This window comes from Somniosus microcephalus, chromosome 6 (genome assembly GCF_052327205.1).
Source record: "Somniosus microcephalus isolate GS21.2 chromosome 6, FLI_Smic_1.0, whole genome shotgun sequence".
In the NCBI taxonomy this organism is placed as follows: Eukaryota; Metazoa; Chordata; class Chondrichthyes; order Squaliformes; family Somniosidae; genus Somniosus; species Somniosus microcephalus.
The window spans coordinates 138,848,247-138,870,762 of record NC_140992.1 but is presented as its reverse complement, the minus strand read 5'-3'; positions in this window follow the sequence as shown (position 1 = coordinate 138,870,762).

Sequence of the window (22,516 nt, the reverse complement as noted above, 5' to 3'; positions counted from 1 at the left end):
CCGATCCTAATTTCTGGGCCATTAGCTCAAGAACCTGTGTGTACACCGACAGCTCCCTTGCACAATCTGGCTGAGGCACTTCTCCAAACTACCCCTGTGTTATGCTAAGCAAAGCCAATCAAAGGATAAAAGACTGTTAGAGTTCATCACAATTAATTTAAAAGGGGTCCTGCATGTGGAGTCTCATTTAAAATGGGATCCTCAATGACCTGGGATGAAAAGGGATGATCACTGTGTTTAAGTCAGTACTTTTTGATTATGTCAACCGAATTTTATGAGTGCATCAGGTGTTTGGCAGAATCTAAAAAGGTTGCCAACGGCAATGACCCTTAAAGAAGATGGCATTCATGGCAAGATTCCAAACGGAAATAACATTCAGATTAAAACTAAAGCAGAACAAAAATATTTACAGAAAATAAACATTTAAACTGGATAGTCCCTATCTTCTACTTGTGCCTATAGTGTGTGACTAAGTTGTTCCAGTGTGGGATGCTGGGGCTGTTGAAAGCACTTGGCTATCTTCCTACTTCAATCAGCTCCGTGACCTTGTTCCAATGTTGTGCTTACTGTCTAATTCGCACTACAGCTTCTTTCACTGCCGTATAATGAGCCATTGACAATCACTGAGTCATAACTAAGCAATGCGACTGTCTGTACTCAACAGGTTTGCTCTAGCTAGCTTATTCTTGATACTACTTCTTAGGATGCTTGCTGATGCTTGCGGAACATCTGGCTTTTCACTGCTCACAAATGTGGAGATATGTTGAGGTTAGATTAAAGCATTAAAACTGAACAACCAGTTGTCTATGATTCATTTCAGCAGAATCCGTAAAGTCAACAATTTCATTGTTATTAAGCAGCAAGGACAGTCCTAGCAAGGGCTCTGTACTATTCAGGTTACTCATCCTAAATAATATACTTTTTTATAGCATGGGTGGTGCAGACTAAGATTGAACAGTCTGATTCTCTGTCTGATTGATCCCTACCCTCACTCCACCACTGGCAGCCATACCTTCAGCAATAAAAACAAAAAATGCTGGAAATACTCAGCAGGTCAGGATCTGTGGTGAGGGAAACAGAATTAACGTTTCAGGTCGATGACCCTTCGTCAGAACTGTAAAAAGTTGGAGATGGAACAGGTTTTTAAGCAAGTGTAGGGGCAGGGAAAGGGGGGAGGGGAGGAAAGAACAAAAGGGAAGGTCTATGAGAGGATGGGAGGAAAGGTGAGGGAGGGGAGGGGGGGGAGGTGGAGTGAGGGGGGAAAACATGGATGTGGGGAGCAGGTAAAGGAGAGGGTAGTGGAGAAGTTAAGAAACAAAAGAGGACTCTAGATGAAATAAGAATGGCAATGGCAGAGTGGAGGCTGGTGGGGTGGAGAAGGGGAGGAGAGAAGGAAGAAATTTCAGGTGGGGGGGGGAGGAGGGGGGGGGTCTGAAATTTTTGAACTCGATGTTGAGTCCAGAAGGCTCTAAAGTGCCTAATTGAAAGATGAGGTGCTATTCCTCGAGCTTACGGTGAGCTTCATTGGAACAGTGTAAGAGGCCGAGGACAGAGAGGTCATAGTAGGAGTGGAGCGGAGAATTAAAGTGCCTTCAACAGCCTAGGCCCTAAGCTCTGGAAATCCTTCTCTAAACCCCTCTGACTCTCCACTTCCCTTTCCTCCTTTACGACTCTCCTTAAGCTCACCTCTTTGACCAAGCGTTTGGTCACCCCATCAAATATTTCCTTCCAATTTTTGTCTGATCCCAAACTCAATCAAGCACCTCTAGTGTGCGCGTTTGACATTGTCACTTCCCATGCTACACCACTGTGAAGTTCCTTGTACCTACATTAAAGGCGCTATATAAATGCAAGTTGGTGTGGTCCTCTGTGACTTTCTATGCCCATATCACACTATTATGCCTGCTATTTGTTTGTATGCTGTGGCATAATAAAGCCTGTAGCTTGGAATGGTTTGTAGTTTTACTGATGTTGGTTCAGGGATAAATATTGACCAGGACACCAGGGAGAACTCCCCTGCTCTTCTTCGAAATAGGGATCTTTTACATCCACCTGAGAGGGCAGGCATGTAGGGGGTGGCGGGTGTGCCGTGTTGCGTGCTCCCAGTCAGTTATACCCCTGACTGTTTGTGAGCAGTTCAAATCACTTCCACACCCCTGGGTTCGAGACACTGGACTTAGGTACAGGCGGCGATACAGAAAACTCGAGTGGACAAGTGGTTTGGATGTAAGAAAACCAAGATTTTATTAAAACAGAAAATAAAAAGGCCTAGAAATTCGGTGGGCTGCGCCACCAGTTAGCGCCTAAAGAGGGCACTCAGTGGCTTTAGCGCCACTGGCCACGCCTCCCACGAAATTTAGCAGGGCGCTAATGGGCGGCATTAGCCTGTAGCGCTGCGCCGCCACTGATGACGTCACCGGTGTGTGCAGCGCCCCGCTACCGCCCCGAACGCGATATTGGGTCGCGCCCCCCCCCGTAGTGCCGGTCGCAAATCGCGACCGGTTCAGGGGGGCCTATCTGCGGCGGTAGTGGTGCAAATTAAAGTGGAGGTGCGGAGCGGCCATTTTTTTCGGTGGCCGCCTGCCAGCACCGCCTCGCGCTGCCCAACCCAGCCTCCTGACCCCACCCCCCCGGGCAGTGCCGGCTGTGTCCTGAGAGCCCGGCACCTCTCCTCGGTGCCGGGCTCTTTTGCCGGCACTCGCGATCCGAGATCGCGTTGGTGCAGGCCCCTCCCCTGAAAGAAGGGGAGGAAGGCCTGCAGTACCACAGCGCACTGTGCCGCAGTGTGTGGCGCTGCGATATTCAGTTTCAGCACTCCAAGAGGGACGCGGGGCGCCTCGAGCAGTGCCCCGCTTCCGTTTGGGGCGCTCAAACTGAATATCCCGCTGGCGCTCCCGGCTCCTTCCTGAGCGGGACTTCCGGCACCCAGGCAAGCTTGGCGCCCCAAACGGGGCACCACCGAATTTTGAGGCCAAACAGTCTTATGAGAAGTCACTAGTATAAAATACAGGCAAATACAAGATAACTATTATTATACTTATACAGGGAATGGGGAACACACGGCACATCGAGGGAAAACAAACTACATTAACAATCCCCTTATCCTTATCCCACACCCTATACCTAACTAGATTAAGCTATGAGGGGCCAGAATTCATGCTCACCAATCCAAAGCAAAGCCAGCTGTTTTAACGGATGTGGGTTTTGAGGTTTGGTCTTCTGTCCTTTTAGGTACCCCGTCGCCATGTGTCTCAGGGCGCAGTGCTGGAGCTGCTGCTGTGACACACCTTTCTTCTCCTCAGCTACCGTCGTCATCTCGTTGCGATGGGTTCTCCTCTTCTTCTCCCTCGGGCGGTCATCGGCGGTAACGCTGTGCCTATAGGGCAGTTGGCAGTCTTCACTGTCTAGATTTTCCTACCCAAGCGTCAAAACGCCAGTATATTCGTTGTGGCATGGACACCTGTGTTTTCGCAGTGTTCAACAAGATGTTCGCCTCCCCAAGTGCCAGCTTCTAAATAGGCGCTTGGCCTTATCAATACGTTTTTCGCTGCCCTGCTCTGCTCTTATCGAGTTGTTACCTTCTTCTTCGTCTCTTTTCGTCTCGTCTCGTTCAGCTACTATACAAGTCCTGGGCTGCCTGCTCAGTTTCGTCTCGCCCCCTTTTTGCGGCCTGGGTGTCCTGGATGACTATGGACTCGGGTCTCGTTCCCCTCCCATGCAGTTGGTATGGATGTCCTTGACTGCTGAAAATTTGCGACGGGGAGCGAGGAAAGAACCCGCCACAAGGCCAGGGCATGGGTACGGCCAGCGGCAGCCCAAGGCAGAGCGAGAGTCAAGAGCCAGGAGCAAGAGCAAGACCAAGATAGCAAGAGAGAGATTGCTACCCGGGGCCTGCAGTTATACTCCTTTCGATAGCCCCTTAACTGCGCACCAAATCAGGTTAGTTCATTGTTTCAATTTTGGCGGGCTGTTTTAATGATTGTAGCAATCTAAGTTAACTGGATTTAGATGGCCGTTTACCGCATCTAATGGCCTGATGTCTGGGCTGTATTGTCATTAATGCATTCTAATCGGCCTGTCCAGCCTTGACGGCTCCCATAAGCTGTTTCCGATTATTTATACGGACAACTCAATGGCCTCAAGTATAGGCCTAACTGGTTTTGATCTGTCTACGATCTAGCGTAATGCATATTCAATGTTTGCTGTCTGGTTTCAAAACACAAAGTCCTTTTTCACAGAAACTGCAATTTAAGTTTCGATTTCCCCAAAGCTGCTTGTGCTGCCCCAGAGTCCAAGCTTTCTAAAATCTTGCAGGCTTTTGGTCACGAGGTGCGGACGCTATCTTTTGGGTACCCCTTTTAAAAATGTCCATGCAGGGTCCCTTTTTTTAATAAACTTGGGTGAATGTGGGAATTTTGTGAATCTTACACTCCCCCTGTGATACTAAAACTTGCTTGAAGTATCATCCTTACAAGGTGAGCAAAACTTTCTGACCCTCCATAGTCAAACCTTCCTCTGTAATTACCTAACTAATATACCCACGACACATGCACTTCCCATTTTGTGAAAATGTAGTGTACATAAGCATATCCAGAATAATTACAGTCTTTTACACACATCCAAGCATGGAGGGGGTCCAACATCCCTGCACCACTTGGTACACATACATCTTTATTAAACAACGCGTCGCGAAAAACTTTATTAAAAACAAAAAACACAAATAAACCAATCTTTAATCAGAAATACAAGGAAGAGACTCAAACAGGCGTATCTTCCTCCACCTTCACATTATGTTCCTTCCAGATCTTCCCTTACATTGAATGCAAACTAGATACAACACTATCCCTAACTGGCAAACCACGAGAATGTGGGAAGCCAGACTGATCCACAAAGGGACCTCTATGTTATTGAAAATGTCGCACCAGGGTGGAATCACAATATCCAATATCTTAGCCCCTATCTCTACTGTTTTCTGCTCTAGAGTGTAAAAATGTTTCTGCGAAACCATAACGGCTTTGAGTATTTTGGTAAGGTGTTCTGGGAGAGGGGGAATTTCGTAGCCGAAATGCGCCATGTACTTTTGCAAATTGGTAAAATTCTCCTTCACAGTGAGGTGAACAGTGGAGGGTTCAGGAATGGGGACAATTCTCTCCTGGGCCACTTGAACTTCTGCCTCGGGCTTAAAACAGAAACTGCTGTCACTAACCAGACACCGGCTATGCTGTCCATGCTGGTAGTGGGACGGGCCGGTGGTGACACAATATGTCCCACCCCCTATATATGCTACCTGCGGGGGAACATGGTCTTGTGCCATTGCCTCCATGGTGCAATTTATAAGTTTCGCGCCAGCAGCTCTGAACCCACACTGCAGTTTTGAATAGGCATTCAAGTGCTGGGGACACAGGATTATGTGTGCTCCCCGGCTCTGGCACCCTGAGAGGTCAGTACCTGTCATAGCGTGCTCCCACTTTATGACGTAAGGCGGGACCGCTGTGAAACGAATGTGCGCACCCCTTTGAATGACTCCAATGTTCTCAACCCTGTATACCGGTGCGGGTCAGGCTGTCCTACCCATGACCGGCATCCTAACTACTACACCCATGATCGTGTGGTTGGACCGTCCACAATCCGCGGGGACTGGGTAGGCATCGGAAGCTAGCCGGAGTTGGCACGGGCTTAATGCCTTCTCAAATGGGTGGAGGGCTGTGAGGTGCTTGTTGCTGATCCAGGAGGGGACTAAACCCTGTTTTAAATCCTCCAGATTACTGCGGCCTTCGCCCAGCAACCATGCCCCGTATAGCATGCACACCTCGTTCTGCGCAGCCTGGTCAGAAGCATTTCTGTCCTCCCTTATGAGGGAATTTACCGTCTTTGTGTGCTTCTGCAACTCCGCTATGATCTCCTTTAAATGAACCATCATGGCCTGGTCCTCATGCAACTCAGAGCCCACTACCTTGTTCTCATTCATTAATATCTTCCTTAACTGTGTTTTTAAACTGTTTATCTGGGTCTGCAGCTCCATGTCATCCAGACTGTTGATGTCAGAGGACCCAGTGTTAAACGCAGTAAAAACATAATTCCATACTCCCCTTCTTTGTCTCCCTGCATTACCCAAAAACTCTCGGTGTGTGGTGTACAGTTTGGTTTTGTCAATATTGGAGAAATCAAACTCATAAAACTTCTTGAACATGTCCTTTAACAGGGCCTGGTAGAGCTGCTCTATTTCTTTGGGACACCACTCTGGTAAATGTACCTCAGTGAGGTTTAAAATCACGGAGGCTACCGCGTAGTGCACCCCTTGGTACAGTACCTGATCCGTAGGCACCAATACAAGACAATTCCCTGGTCCCTTGGTGGTGGTGGGCCACCCCTCCTGGCGTGTCCTTGCTGCCTGAGTCATGGGCAAGGGCTTTCGGGCGCGCGCCACTAGCTCAGTGGCTTTAACTGGGGCTGGGTACCGTGGGACTATGCATGTGTGTAGGTGAGAATCCCATTCTACCCCCTTCCCTTTATCCTGCCAGGCTGCAGAGAAGGTGATAGATACAGCACCTCATCTGCCGATTAGGCACTCTGCAGCCTTCCGGACTCAATATCGAGTTCAACAATTTCAGATCATAACCTCGGCCCCTATTTCATTTTTTCTTGTAATTTTTCCACTCCTTCCCCACCCCCCCCCTTCCTTTGGTTTCGCTCTCACACCTGGCAGCTATCCCTTGCCCTGCCAGTACACTTTACACCCAATCTCAGCCTATTACCATCTCGTCTAGCTTCTAACACCTTTCATTGTCTCTTTTTTACTTCTTTTGTTTCTTTTATTAAGTTTTGTCTGATCGCAGCCCTACCTCCGATCCATCTTTTCTTTCCAGTTTTGAAGAAGGGTTCGACCCGAAACGTCAACTCAAATTTCTGTCCACGGATGTTGCCTGAACTGCTGAGTTTTTCCAGCATTTTCTGTTGTTATTTCGGATTTCCAACATCCGCAGTATTTTGCTATCATGATAGATACGCCCGTGGGGCAGGCCCTTTTCAACCCCCACATACAGACATAGATCCCCTGTTCCGATTCCCACCACTTGTCCCAACATACACTAGTCCCTTCTTGGGTCCCGGTGACCGTTCGGTGGGTGTCATTTCCCATCTGTTCCCAGTCGGTGGTGCGATCCCCCAGGTCCGTGCTCAGCTTCCTGAGCCACCACCATCTTCCCAGGGGAATCTGTCCTGTGCAAGTCAGGCACACGCGTTTCCCCTCGGTGATCCCGATCCGTGAGGCCACAACCTGTAAGCTGGGGCAGGGGAGGGAGGCCTCCCCGTAGGTGAATCCGGTCTGGCTGGAGTACCGGGTGGAGTTGGAACCCAACCACCCGGGCCATCTTCCCTCGTGGGTGTAGATGGCAGGTCCCTCCGTGCCTTGTTCGCTACCCCCGGCAGTCACCACTGGAGCCTATTCTCCCGAGCACCCGTAGATGTGGGAGTCTTCCACATCGCCTCACCTTCCGATGCTCATCCCTATCAGGGTGAATAGGATTACGCTCCCCTTCATCCCGAAATCCTTTCTGCAAAAAGATACAAAAACATGCAGCTTGGTCCCCAAGAGATTCTCTGGCTTGGTGAAGCATAGTCGGGTCCCACGACCTCGACTCAAATACACACACTCTTAGCAGATTACTACTTAATTACAACTACCCATCACCTTACTTAAATTAAGCGAAAACACCCAAACTTAAGCTAAGTACTTAAACTTAACCATAACCAACACTTAAATTAACTAAACTATGTACATTCCCTGCCCATCTCCAGGCGACCAGGTTAATTCCTGGTTGGACTGCCGCTCACCGCTACCTCCGGCATGGCCGCACCGTCCTGCACTGTTGGTCCCTCGAAGCCCGTGGCTACTGGCTGAGGACCTCTGTCCTTGGACCTCCCCCTGACTCGAGGGGCGGCCCTTGGTAACTGGAGAACTGGTGACCATGACATTCTCGGCTGGGGCGTCCGTTGGGACCTTCTAGGGGCCTTGGCGTGTGGGGATTTCTTGGCCGATGGGCCTTTAACCCGAACCGCTGCTCCCTCAGGCTTGACATCTTCCGAACCTGGGCTAGGGGCAGGTAACTCTTCGCAGCCTGCTGCTGCGAGCTGAGAGTCTCCGCCCCCAGGTCCCATGGCTGGGTCCGGGGCGGGGTTTTCGACCTCAGGTCCCTCCCCCTCTACACCTGGGTTAGGGGCGGGTTTTTCGCCCTCAGGCCCCTCCCCCTCGTCTGGATCCCAGAAGAGCGGGGGAGTGTCCCAATCGATGGGCGGGATAGCCCCTCCCTTTAAGCAAGCCACAGCGCCTGCCTGTGCAGTCTGTGAACTCGCTCCTGCTGCAGGCTGAGGATCTCTATCCTCAGACCTCACCCCAACTGGCTGTTTTCCCCTTTCAGGTTTAAACAGCTTGCACTGGTAGATATGAAACCATTTTGTACGCCGGGGCATCTTCATGGCGTATACCATGGGGCTGGCTTTATCTACAACTAGCTGGAGTGCCCGGCGGTGCCGAGGCACTTTCGAGGGCATGTTGTTGGAAGAGAGAGAGAGAGCGACTGGGGGGAAGAGAGAGAGCGACTGGGGGGAAGAGAGAGAGCGACTGGGGGGAAGAGAGAGAGCGACTGGGGGGAAGAGAGGGCGGGGAGGGAGAGGGCGGGGAGGGGGGAGGGCGGGGGAGGGGAGGGGGGGAGGGGAGGGGGGGAGGGGAGGGGGGAGAGGGGAGGGGGGGAGGTCGGTGGGGGGAGGGCGGGGAGGGGGGGAGGGCAGGGGGGGAGGGCGGGGAGGGCAGGGGGGGAGGGGGGAGGGAAGGCGGGGAGGGGGGGAGGAGGGCGGGGAGGGGGGAGGGGTGGAGGGAGGGCGGGGGGAGGAGGGCGTGGACGGGGGGAGGGGAGGAGGGTGGGGAGGGGGGGCGGAGGGCGGGGAGAGTAGGGGGGAGAGGAGGGGGGTGAGGAGGGGGAGAGAGACAGAGGTAAGGAGAGAGAGAGGGCGAGTGGCCCACGGCCGCAAATGGAGCCAAGCCCCGAGAACAGGCGTGAGCCGGCTTGAGGCTGAGAGACGGCCACGCCCGGTTGCCGGGGTAACCCTTCCCCCCCTTCCGAGCCCCCGTCCTCCCAAGCACCGACCGCGTCGCCCCGCCCCGCACTCCACTCCCGAGAGCCCCGCTCTCCGAGCCCCGCCCGCCCCGCAGTCCCGAGAGCCCCGCTCTCTGAGCCCCACCCCACCCCGCCCCGCATTCCCGAGAGCCCCGCTCTCCGAGCCCCGCCCCCCCCCGGCCGAGCCGGCTTGAAGCCCGCCGATTGCGGCTGTGCGAGACGGCCGGCGGGCCCGGTTGCCGGGGTAACCCTTCCCGCTCACCAAGCCCCGGCCGAGATCCGCACTCCCGAGAGCCCCACCCCCCCCCGCCCGCGGAACAGAGAGAGACGCCGTGTCTCAGCTGCTCCTGCTGTGCGCGCACTCTGACCCTCGTGGCTGATGCCGTTGCCCCGGGTAACGTGACACGGGGGGTGGTGAGGAGCTTAGCAGAAGCCGCGGGAGAATTACCTAGGTCGGGCCTGGCTGGGCAAGAAACACCCAGGCTTTCAGGCCTAACAAAAACGGGGAAAGGTAGGAAAAAGAATCTTCAGGTTAGAGAAAATATTTACAAATGAATGAAGTTTTTTTTCAAACAATTTAATAAATTCAATTTTATTTTGCTGGAAATGTATATTTGAAAAGAAAGACGCAGAAAGCAGGAAAAAGAATGGAAGCAAGATGGCGGCTACTCACCTCGGTTCAGAACGATAAGGCCCGCCCACACACGCACCGATTGGTCGACCGTCAGGTGACCAAAGCGTAGGATTGGTCAATCGTCCCGTCACTCGACCGTAGGAGGGCCCGGCCGCACGCGGCAGCAACCCGGCGTACGATTGGTCGACCTCGAGGTCACTCTGTCGCTAATGAGCGGATAATGAGATGCTAATGAGCGGAATGTTGAAGGTTTTTCGGATACCGCGGGCGCGATTTTAGCCCGGCCGAAACGTAAATACGCTTAAGACCGCTTTGGAAAGGTAAGCTTTCTTTCGACGTAACGCACGCGTAGGTACGCTCTGTAACTTTCGAGCGCATAGCCCGACAGACGCACACGTGAGGACAGACAGACAGACAGAAGGACAGACAGACAGAAGGACAGACAGATCGACCAATTTATATATATAGATGCTGTAGGGCCCCATGTATAATGGTTCCAAACTCCCTACTCGGGCATAGTTTCTCACCGTGACTTGATCTCTTACTTCCCACTCGTGGTGCTTTCCGGGTTCGAGCAGCAATCGGTTACTCCGATGCTGCCTTCCCATGTTCCCAGCCGTCTGCTCGTGGACCTGTTTAAGGTGCTCAAAGAGGTTTTGGGCAAACCTGTCCCGATGAGTACCCCGTGCTATTAGACTGGCTGGCCCGGATCCCCATCAGAACCAACGGATAAGGGGTAAGCCATTTTGGACTGAAATGAGGAGGAATTTCTTCACCCAGAGAGTGGTGAACCTGTGGAATTCTCTGCCACAGAGGGCGGTGGAGGCCAGTTCATTAAATATATTCAAGGAAGAGTTGGATATATTTCTTGAGGCTAAAGGGATCAAGGGATATGGGGAGAAGGCAGGGACAGGGTACTGAATTTAGATGATCAGCCATGATCTCATTGAATGGTGGAGCAGGCTCGAAGGGCCGAGTGGCCTACTCCTGCTCCTATCTTCTATGTTTCTATGTTTCTATGTAGGACCACAGCCCATTTACGGGGCGAGTCCACCATCTCCTTTCTCAACCTTTCTTTTAGGGTCCTGTTCGTACGTTCCACAATCCCTGATGACTGCGGGTTGTGGGCCACGTGCCATTTCCCCTCAATGCCTAACAGCTTAAGGGTGTACCGCATCACCTGTCTGGTGAAGTGACTCCCTTGGTCAGACTCCACATACTGTGGTCGTCCCCACTGCGAGAACACTTCCCGGACCAGGATCCTGGCAGTACCCAGAGCTGTGGCTGTTCTGCAGGGGAAGGCCTCTACCCATTTGGTGAACACATCTACCAGGACTAGGCAGTACTTATAGCCTCCCTGGGCGGTGGGCAGGGGCCCGATGTAGTCGACTTGTATCGACTGCCATGGTCCCTCTACCCTCCTGACGTGCCCCATGGGTACTTTCCTTTTATGGGGGTCAGGGTTATTAGCAGCGCACACAAGACAGCCGACACAGAACTCACGGACATCTTCCCTGAGTCCCGGCCACCATCCCGCCTGTTCCACCCGCTGCCAGGTGGTCTCAGGCCCGGGGTGTCCCGCTTCTGGACCCTCATGGACCAGTTGAAGGAATTCCCTCCGGTGCTGCTGCGGCACAACCCACTGTTCCCCCCGGAACAGCATACCCTCTTTGACGGAGTGGGTTGCTGTGCCGTACGGACCCTCTACCCTTTTTCCCTCAGTTACTGCGCTGAGGACTGCCTTGAGGACGGGGTCTTGGGCTTGGGCCGTCTTAAGGTCCGGGGCTAACGCTACCCCTGCACTCCCTTGGGTCCCGTCCCTACCTCTGACCGCCGCCATGGGTCTGGACCCAAATGGGTCCCAGAAAGTGCCTGTGCGGGCACCCTCCTTGGCGAGCATGTCAGCCTGCTGGTTGCCTTGGCCGTGGGGATCTGTGGAGGAATGGGCTTGCACCTTGTGGATGAAAATGTCCCCTTCCTCCCCCACTGCTGCCAGGATCTTTTCCAGCAGGGGTTTTACTGTGAGGGGGTCTGCCGTCGGTGGAGGTGTATTCGCGGCGGGACCAGATGGCCAGGTACTCAATACACGAATTGCATGAGAACATGCTGTCCGAGCAAATCATGTAGGGGGTGGGGAAGATTTTGGGGTGTGTAACAACGTACACCACCGCGGACAGTTCAGCCTGCTGGGCGCTCATGGTGCTGGGGAGCTTAATCGCCAGGGCAATGTTTGCCGCTGGGTCGTAAACTCCACACCCCGTGCAACGCTTGCCAGCAGATGCCGTGCTGGAACCGTCTACATAGATCTTGCGGCCCATGAGATGTATTCCGGCCCGTAAACCTATGTTCACTTCCCAAACCCCTTCTATGGAACACCAGTGGGCTGTTTCAGGATATGCCAGGTTGGCTGCGAGCTTTGGCTCACAGAGACCCTTCACCTTCAGATCCATCTGTGCGAGGAGCAAGGTCCAACGGGCAATGCGGGCACTGCTCACTGTTCCATCCTTGATCCTCCTATCCAGAAGCATCTGGGTGGGTGTGTGATGGGTGAGAAGGGTGATGGGAGAGGTGCCTGTGAAGATCAATGATCACTTCACAGCCCAATGTTTGGCCAAGAGGTGCCTCTCACAGTTGGAATAGCTCCTTTCCACATCAGTGAGTACCCTGGAGGAGTAGACCACCGGCTGCAGCCGGCCGTGCCGCTCTTGGAGCAGCACAGCACTCAGGCTGTCCCCGCTGGCTGCTACCTCCAAGAAAAACTCTTTCCCCCCATCTATGGCCCCTCGAGCTGGCGCGGTCTGCAAGTCTTTCTTGAGCCTGACAAATGCCGCTTGGCAACCCTCATCCCAAAGCCACTCCATTCCCTTGTGTAGGAGTCAGAGCAGAGGGGCCGCGGTGGCTGCATAGTCCTCAATAAAGTCTCTACAGTACCCGGTTAGCCCTAGAAATGACCTCACACCCGTTACTCTGTTAGGGACCGGTAGTTCTTGTACCACCTCCCTCCTAGCCTTATCGATGGCCCTTTCTCCAGTGCAGACGGTCAGGCCGAGGAATTTCACCTCCTGCTGGCCGATCTGCGCTTTCTTGGGGTTTACCTTGAAACCCTTCTGCCCTAACAGCTCCAGCAGTTCGGCCAATAGTGGGCCATGCTCCTCTTTCGAATCAGTGAACAGGAGCAGGTCATCCACATATTGGACCAACTGTCTGGGCTGACTAAAATCCTTCAAACTGTTGGCCATGCACTGATGGAAGATGCTGGGGTTGTTGTGGAAGCCCTGAGGCAAACAGTTCCACGTGTACTGTTGCCCTTTAAACGTAAATTCAAACTTGTACTAATCCTCCCTCCTTACAGGGATGGACCAAAACCCATTGGAAATATCCAACACCATGAAAGTGGTCGCGGATGCTGGAATACTTGCGATCAGGTCGGCAACTGCTGCTACTGTGGGTGCGCAGGCTGGGATGTTGCTATTGAGCACTCGATAGTCCACCGTGGCCCTCCGGGAATTGTCTGGCTTTCTGACCGGCCATAATGGAGAATTCACGTGGGTAGCTATCGGTCTCAGAACTTCCTGCTGCACTAACGAGGACATGGCTGCTTCCATGTCTGGCTCTGCTTCCCTGGGGAAGTTATACTGTTTCTGTGGTCGGGCCATGGGGTCCCCGTCTACGCTGGCCTCAAACCCTGTGACCCTCCTGCAGTCGTGTTTCTGAGTGGCAAATGTGGCGAGGTGGGCTTGCACAAATGCCTGGAACTCTGGTGGGGTGTTGCTGACCATGAGCCCGAGTTTATAATCCTCTTTGGGCTTCATGGTGCAGAGGGTCCTGTTATGTCTGACATTTGGTGATAGGTACTCGATTGCCTTTGCCTGAGCACATGGAGTTTGATAGTGCTGTGATCATTGTATTGTGTATAGGTATTCGATTGCTTGTGCCTGGAAGTGGTGTGTGTGGCAGCCATATTAAAAGCAGCATGAACTGAACTCACTGACGGTCTCTGGATTATCTTTGCAAACGCAACATTTGGCGACAAGGATGGCTGAAATCTCTCTTCCACCACCTCTTCCCTTCCTTGCACTACCCGGTGAGCCCCCGATCCCATGGGTTCGCTGGTTACAGTCCTTTGAAACCTACCTCATTGCTCTTGGACTAGAAACTGTGAGTACGGCTCGAAAAAAGGCACTGTTGTCCCATTGCTTGGGAGCGGAGGGCCAGCGTGTTCTTGGGACATTATGCACAGCAGACTCAATCCAAACATATGATGAGGCTGTGGCTCTGTTAAGCACACACTTCTCTGCCCCACAAAGTGCCCTCCTGCGGCGATTCATTTTTAGACAGCGTCACCAACTCCTCGGCAAGTCAGTGCACCAATACGTGGCTAATTTGAGGGGGTTAGCTAGCTTGTGCAAGTTCAGTGCATTACAAGATGAGATGGTGCGTGATCAACTAATAGAGCACACAAACAACGTGAGAGTGCGTGAAAGACTGTTACTCGAGTCCGACGATCTGTCATTGTCACAGGCAGTCAACATTGCCTTTCAAGTGGAGTCTGCAGCCGAATGTGCAGCAAAACTAGCACACACACCCAGTGACAGCGCCCTCAGCCCCGACGGCTCTGACATGGTAATGCTCGCACGATGGCAGCAACGCGCGCTACCGCAGCAACAGTGTGGAAACTGCGGATCTTGTTCAAATGCATCCAGAGTGCAGAATTGCCCCGCGTGCGGCCAAGCCTGTCGCAATTGTGGAAAACAAAATCATTTTGCCAATGTCTGCTGCTCTGCCCCGGTTGCTACAAATGAACACTCTCAGTCCTCAAGCACTATAATTCACAATGTGAGCTCTGGGCCAGTAGTGGCTTTCAAATCATGCACAATTAACCTGAATGATGTGTGCATCCCGCTGTTGTTGGATACCGGTGCCAGCGTCTCACTGCTGAATGTGGACACATTCAAATGCTTTTCAGTTCCCTGCCACTCTCTGCGCCCTCCACTACCCTTTGTGGGTATGGTAATTCGAAAATTGGACTAGTGGGCTCAGTCAACCTATGGAACGCTATGGAACAAAAGTTTTGCCAGATTTTTGTTTTCATGTGGCACGCCAAGGAGCTAACCTGATGGGACTGGATCTTTTCACTGACCTGGGCTTTTCTCTCTTGGACACCGGCGGGTCTGCGATTCTGCACGTCGCCTCACCGTGGCGCCAAACATGGCCAGCACTCTTCGAGGGTCTGGGCTGCCTGACTGCCTTCACCCACCAGCCCATGGTTGACTCCACCGTTACCCCTGTCATTCAGCCACTGCGCTGCATCGCGCTTGCTCTCTGTGACGGGGTCACAGCTGAACTAAAGCAGCTACTGGAAGCTGGCTATCATCGAACCAGTTGATGCCTCCCCATGGGTCTCCAACCTGGTGGTCGCAATGAAAAAGTCAGGTGGTCTACGTGTCTGTGTCGCTCTTCGAGCAGTGATTAAGGCCGTAATCCCTGACAAGTATCCACTGCCCACATCAGAGGAACTCACAGCGCAGTTCTATGGTTCCATCCTGTTCTCAAAACTGGACCTTCGACAGGGCTATCTACAGGTTCCCCTCCACCCCAGCAGCAGGGACCTCACTGCTTTTGTGACACATGCTGGCGTCTTTCGGTACAACAGGATGCCATTTGGACTTAGCTCTGCACCCAGCTGCTTCCAAAAGGTGATGGCCTCTGTGCTCGCGGGCATTCCTGTGGTGGCCATCTACCTGGATGACATCGTCGTGCATGGGCCCTCGACCTCCACTCACGACGAACGCCTTCACAGAGTTTTCACAGCTCTAGCAAAACACAAGCTCACACTGAATGGCGAAAAGTGTGTCTTTGCTGTTTCAGAGATCGAATTTGTGGGGTTTCGGTTGTCGGCTGACGGTATATCCCCACTCCAGTCAAATGTGGATGCCATACACAGCATCCCAGAACCCAGCTCTGCAGCACAGGTTGCTCCTTCCTTGGCATGACTGGGTACTACCTGAAGTTTTTGCCTCAGTACTCAGCCACCACAGCCCCACTGCACCAGCTCCTGCGAAAGGATGAGCCCTGGGTGTGGTCACAAGTCTATACGGAAGCTGTTCACCTCCTCAAATCGCAGCTCACGTCGCCTCCAGTGTTGGCTCACTTTGACGTCGCCAGCCCCACCCTTGTCACCTGCGACGCGTCCACTGCCGCTGTGGGGGCGGTGTTATCGCAGATACAGAATGGAGTGGAGAAACCAATCGCCTTTGTCTCCCGAGCCCTTAGCCCCACCGAACAGAAGTACTCAGTAGGCGAGCGTGAGGCACTGGCGTGCGTCTGGGCGTGTGAGCGGTGGCAGCTGTACACGTATGGCCATGCCTTCACCCTGCGAACCGATCACCGGGCTCTCATTGCCCTGCTGTCAACTTCCGGCACGGGCCACAGACCACTGCGTCTACACCGTTGGTCTGACCGCCTCCGCAAACCAATTTCAGTCTCCAGTTCACACCAGGACGTGACAATGTTGTTGCAGATCTGCTCTCCCGCACTGTCTCTGCCCCAGCCCCACTCGTCGGGTCTGAACAAGTGGAACAGGATATCGTCCAGGTGCTGCACATGCCTCTCCAAACCACAGTCTCTCTCCAGGAGCTCAAAGAGGCCTCTGAACAGGATCCGGCCCTCTCCCAGCTGTGCACCTTCATCAGAGATGGCTGGCCTCGCAAGGTGCCTGAGGAACTGTCTGCCTACTCCAGAGTTAAAGAGGAGCTCTCCTGCTGGAATGACTCCTGTGTTGCACGTGGGCTCTGCACTGTGGTCCCAAGTGCCCTTCGTGCGCGTGTTTTATCCATGGCGCATGAGGGCCACTTGGGCATAGTGAAGCTCAAACAACGATGCCGAGACCTAGTGTGGTGGTCGGGTATCGACAGGGAAATCGAGGCCCTGGTCAAGGACTGTGCAGCCTGCCTTGTAAGTGGCAAGACTGGCCACCAAGCACCCCCACCCCTGCAACCCCTTGCCTGGCCCTCTCAGCCCTGGGAGCACCTGCAGCTGGACATCTGCGGGGAGATCCATGGTGTCCCCCACCATCAACGGTTCCTAGTGGTGACCTATGACCTGCACTCAAAATGGCCAGAGGTCATTGCCATGGGCTCCGTCACCTCTCGGGTCATCATTGATATCCTTGAGTCCCTCTTCTCCCGCTGGGGGCATCCAAAGGCCATCACCACAGACAATGGCCCCCAAATGGTCTCTTCAGAACTCTCCTCTTACCTTGAGAGCAAGGGCATCCGTCACATTCGCACAGCGTACTACCACCCCGAGTCAAATGGGGGGGTGGAGCGTTTTAACCAGACACTGAAAAATGGCCTCAGAGCACACCTATCCCAGGGGTGTGCATTTGACAAGGCCCTCCTCCACACACTGCTGCACTACAGAGCCTCCCAGCATTCCACTACAGGGGTCTCACCCGCATCCCTCATGCTAGGCCGTGAGCTCATGCTGCCCCTTGGCAGGCTCCGCCCCTCGCTAGCTCAGAGCCCTGCTCCACCGGCTCAAGCCACAGTCGCTAGACAGCAGGAGAAGATGAAACTCCGCTTCGACCAGTCGAAGAGGGCCAAGGCGCCCAACATCTCAGTCTCCAATTGGGTCAGAGTCCGCAGGCCTCACCGCAATAATAAGATGGCGCCATTCTGGTCCTCCCCTCTCCAAATCAGCCGCCAACTTGGACCAGCCACTTTCTGCCTCACTGACGGCTCTCGGTGGCATGCCAGCCGCCTTCGGAGGGTGCCAGCACCCCCTGATGCGGGATTATATGGACCTAACCCCCAAGCCTTACCCCCAGAGTGGCAGGATGCACATGTGGCTCAGCCAGCCAACCCTCAAGCAGATGTTGTGCCTCAGCCTGCTGCTCACCAGTCCACACCTCGGCCTGTTCGTACACGTTCTCACCTTGGCCACGAACAGGACCTTGTCACTACATTTCATGTTTGAAATTCTGTGAGGGGGGAGGAAATGTTATGTCTGACATTTGGTGATAGGTACTCGATTGCCTTGGCCTGAGCACATGGAGTTTGATCGTGCTGTGATCATTGTATTGTGTATAGGTATTCGACTGCTTGTGCCTGGAAGTGGTGTGTGTGGCAGCCATATTAAAAGCAGCATGAACTGAACTCACTGACGGTCTCTGGATTATCTTTGCAAACGCAACAGGTCCCCTTCCCTTCCTTTCCTGGGATTACTACGAACTCTCCGTTCTTTACTTTACCTGCCCCCCAAAAGCAGTGATTCCTCAAATCTACTAGGATCACATGGCCTACGATAACGTCAGCTCCCAGGACCCCTCTTCCACCCTCCACTTCCCATTTCATCAGGACACAGGTCCACTTGGAGCGGAGCGGTCCCAACCGAATGGTGAGCGGGATGGAAAACGAGCCAGCCTGTTCCCTATCCGTGAACCCCGATAGACTGTATGGGACCCCGCTGGAGAGAGGTGAAGTGGTGGGGTTAGCTGAGTAGACCACGGTGCATGATGCCCCCGTGTCTAACAGATAGGTCCTCATCACCTTCTCCACCTCCATCTCCAAAAGGGGTCTTTTCCACTCATCATATCGGAGAGAACACAGATAAACAGGCTGCGCTGACTCTAGCCACGGCTGTGGGTTGGATGGGGCTGGCGGGGTGAGAGCACTGGTGGCAGCTGCTACTCTCCCCTGGCCAGTCAACAAGGACCTCATGGTGTCCAAAAGTGACTCGACCTCTGTGGAAGGTGTAATGTATATATACCTTAAGGGAGAGAACTACTTTTTACAGCTCCTGTATACTGTAGTACCGGCAGTGACCACACCTGTATATAAACCCAGCTGTAAATTTAGTTCTAGAGTAACCCTCATTCAGTAAACACCTGTTGAATCGTTCCCTGCAGTCTGTTGTCTGATTATTGAAGGACACAACATTAAGATACACGGACATAACATTGGCGACGACGCAGATTCGAACGTACCTGCAACTCTGCATCACCTCCCAGAGATTCGCTCCTGGAGAACAGTGGAAGAAGGTCGAGTCCAGAAGCACGGGTGTCGACCACGGGCAACCGCCCAGTCATCCAGCGGAGATTTGAGCATCGCAGGGGAGGCTGTTGATAGCCAGGCTTGGCTTTCTAGTCACGGTGGTCCAGCGAAATGGGCTGGCAACAGGTACTGTGCAGACCCTTCCCGGACAGCGGCGGGCTAGAGCCCGACCGAGCGGCACAGAAAAAGGCCGAGCAGCGTCGACAGGGGAGAGAGAGAGGGCAGAGCGCACAGGGCGCAGCCGGTGTTCAGGACCGAGCGGCGTCAACGGGAGAGAGAGACGAGAGAGAGCAGAGCACAGCCGGTGTTCAAGGGCCGAGCAGCGTCAACGGGGGAGAGAGGCGCGCGAAACCCACAGGGCGTCGCCATTTGCCACAAGGACCGCCGAGAGCGGCGTTGGCAGCAGCGCAAGAGAAGTGCGCAAAAACTAGGGCATCACCAGTCGCCACGAGAACCGCCGAGAGAGGCGTTGGCAGCAGCGCGGGAGACGCCATTTTAAGCCACAGTGGGGAAGAAAGGAAAGCGCGGGAGATGCCATTTTAAGCCAGTCTAACCACACCCAAAAATGCCGAAGAGTGGCAGTATCACAGCGTTCGATAATGAAGTCGAAGATTGGACGACATATGTCGAACGCATAGAAGAATACTGCAAGGCGAATGAAGTGCCAGATGACGAGAAAGTGCTGGTATTGTTGAATTCAATGGGTGCAAAAATGTATGGCTTACTACGAAACCTAGTAACCCCAGAGAAGCCAGTGGAAAAGGATTTTGAAAACATAGTGTCAATCCTACAGGACCACTTAAACCCCACACCGCTGCTGATAGCAGAAAGATTTAAGTTTCACAAAAGGAACCAGCATAAAGATGAAAGTAATGCTGAGTATTTAACGGAACTGCGCAAGCTATCGAAACACTGCCAGTTTGGAACGGGACTAGCAGATACTTTAAGGGACAAGTTTGTGTGTGCGCTTCAAAGTGAAGGAACCCAGAAACGGCTTCTATCAGAAAAGGATCTTACGCTGGACAAGGCTTTCAGCATTGCAGTATCACATGAAGCAGCAGCATGGGGCGCTGCAGAGATACAACGGAGACCGCAAGAATATGGCACAAATGAAATGTCATACGGAACAGTGAAGTGCTATCTCTGCGGCAGAACAACACACGACCATAATGATTGCTGGTTCAAGGACAAAGTGTGCAGTGTGGAAAAGTAGGACACATAGCAAGAGTCTGCAGGTCGGGAAAGAAAACCAGCAGCAAGAAATCTCCACAGGAGAAGTACAAGAAGGTACATAAGGTGACGGAGAGTAGTTCAGACGAACAGAAGAGTGATACAGACTCCGGAAGCAAGGAGCTGGGTTGTCTGAAACTACATAATGTGATCAAAATGGAGGATCGCCAAACTATCTGGGTCACACTCAAGATAGCAGGAGTCCAAGTGAAAATGGAATTGGACACAGGATCAGCCCTAACAGTCATAAACCGAAGGGACTACAAGCAGCTATTCTCAAATATACACTTGAGAGATACAAAGATTGTCTTGAAGACGTACACGGGGCAAAAAGTCTACCCCAAAGGAAAAATAAGGGTGAACGTTATATATAACGGCAAGGAAACACCAAAAATGGACCTATATGTATTGCCAGATGGAGGACCACCACTACTAGGGCGTGAATGGATCCAGAAGATACAGCTAGATTGGCATTCCATACAAGCACTGACTGTAGATGCCAAAAAGGATGACGACGTCACACCTGGACGACTGTCAAAAATGCTAACTGATGCACAAGAAGTGTTCCAGCAGGGACCCGGAACACTAAAAGGCATAACAGCGACAATCAAAATAGAGGAACATGCAAGCCCAAAGTTTTTTACGGCCAGACCGGTACCTTATGCGATCCGCCCAGCCGTCGAAGCAGAGCTGGAAGGATTGGAACATTCAGGAGTACAGTCCAAAGTGGACTGGAGCGAGTGGGCTACACCCATCATTCCTGTAATGAAGAGGTCGTTGAGTAATACGCCTGGGGAACCAAGGAAGGTTCGCTTCTGTGGGGACTTTAAGGTGACAGTGAACCCAGTCCTTCACACTGTACAATATCCGCTTCCGCGGATTGAAGATATTTTCGCCTCGCTATCTGGAGGGAAACGCTTCATTAAGATTGATCTGGCCCAGGCGTACCCGCAAATGGAGGTAGAAGAAGCCTCGAAACAGTACCTCACGATCAACACTCATAAAGGTCTCTACCAATACAACCGGCTGGTGTTCGGGGTATCATCAGCTTCGGCTATTTGGCAAAGGGCAATGGAACAAGTCCTGCAAGGGATTCCAGGGACCCAGTGTTATTTGGACGACATCCTGGTCACGGGCGAAAATGACAGTGATCACCTCGCCAACCTGGAGCAGGTGCTCACTAGATTGAAGGAATATGGGCTCCGAGCTAATCGCCACAAATGCGAGTTTTTCCAGAAGCAGATCTCGTATTGTGGCCACGTTATTGATAAAGAGGGTGATGTAAGAAAAGGAGACTGACCATCAAGTAACTTTAAAGTAAGCTTTAAGTAACTTATAAACACACTATATACAAGAGAGGTCTTTACCATGCCTCTGGTAGAAGCCTCTTACAATACTGAACAGACCAGTATTTATACCAGTCCAACAGGAAGTGACATTTACAGGAAGTGAGGTATGTACACAGTTCATAGTTCATAGTTCATAGTTCACAGGAAGTGATGACATAACTTCCCGGAAGTTAGCATTTTTATCACATTCTTCCCTCCTGCAGGATTAGGAGGCTGTGGTCTACGTTTTGGTCCGCAGCCGCCGAACAAGGAAGAGTCGTACCCGTTTGGATTCCCGTCGTAGAGGGTCGCTGGTCCGCTTACATGCGGTTGGCCATTGGTCAGAGTCTGTGTGGCCTGGATTGCCCTGTGAAGGGTCGGGGAGATCATGGCTTCGAGTGCGAGCCCCAATAGGTTCAAAGTCGGACTGCCTCTGTTCAGAGGGAGGTGCAGAGCTGGTCTGTGGCGGATCAGTACTTTCATGCACGGTACTGGGAGGGTCGCAACCTTGAGCACGGGGTTCTGCCGGCACCAAGCTAGTTGGTGTCCGATCAGGATCCTGGAGAGGGGTACCCGATAGGTCCCAAGAGTTTCCTGGTGAAATGCCATCACCCGATGTCCCACTAGGTCCTGGTGGGCAGGGAGCCAGATCCCGTAATGATACGGTAGATTCTCGGCCGTCGGAATATCGTATGTTTGCATAGGTGGGGTTGGCATCGGTTAGTTCGACCTCGTCTACAAGAGGGTCATTTTTAGACGTCCGAACGTATCTTCGGAGTAATACAGGTCCAGGAGTAGTTAGCCATGACGGGAGTGATGTTCCATGAGATGAGCGACGCTGGAATCCAAAGAACCGCTCATGAGGTGTAGTATTTGTGGCTGTAGAAAGCAGGGACCGTATAGAGTGCAATGCATCCGGAAGCACTGTTTCCCATTGCTGGTCTGGTAGGCCCCGAGATCTTAAAGCGAGACGTACGGAATTCCAGATGATACCGTTATACCTCTCTACCTGCCCATTTCCGATGGGATGGTATGGTGTTGTTTTGCTTGCAGCAATTCCCCGTTCTGAGAGGTAGTCCTTGAGTTCCCTTGACATAAAGGATGGACCCCGGTCTGAGTGAATATAAGCCGGCATGCCACAGAGAGAAAATACCTGCT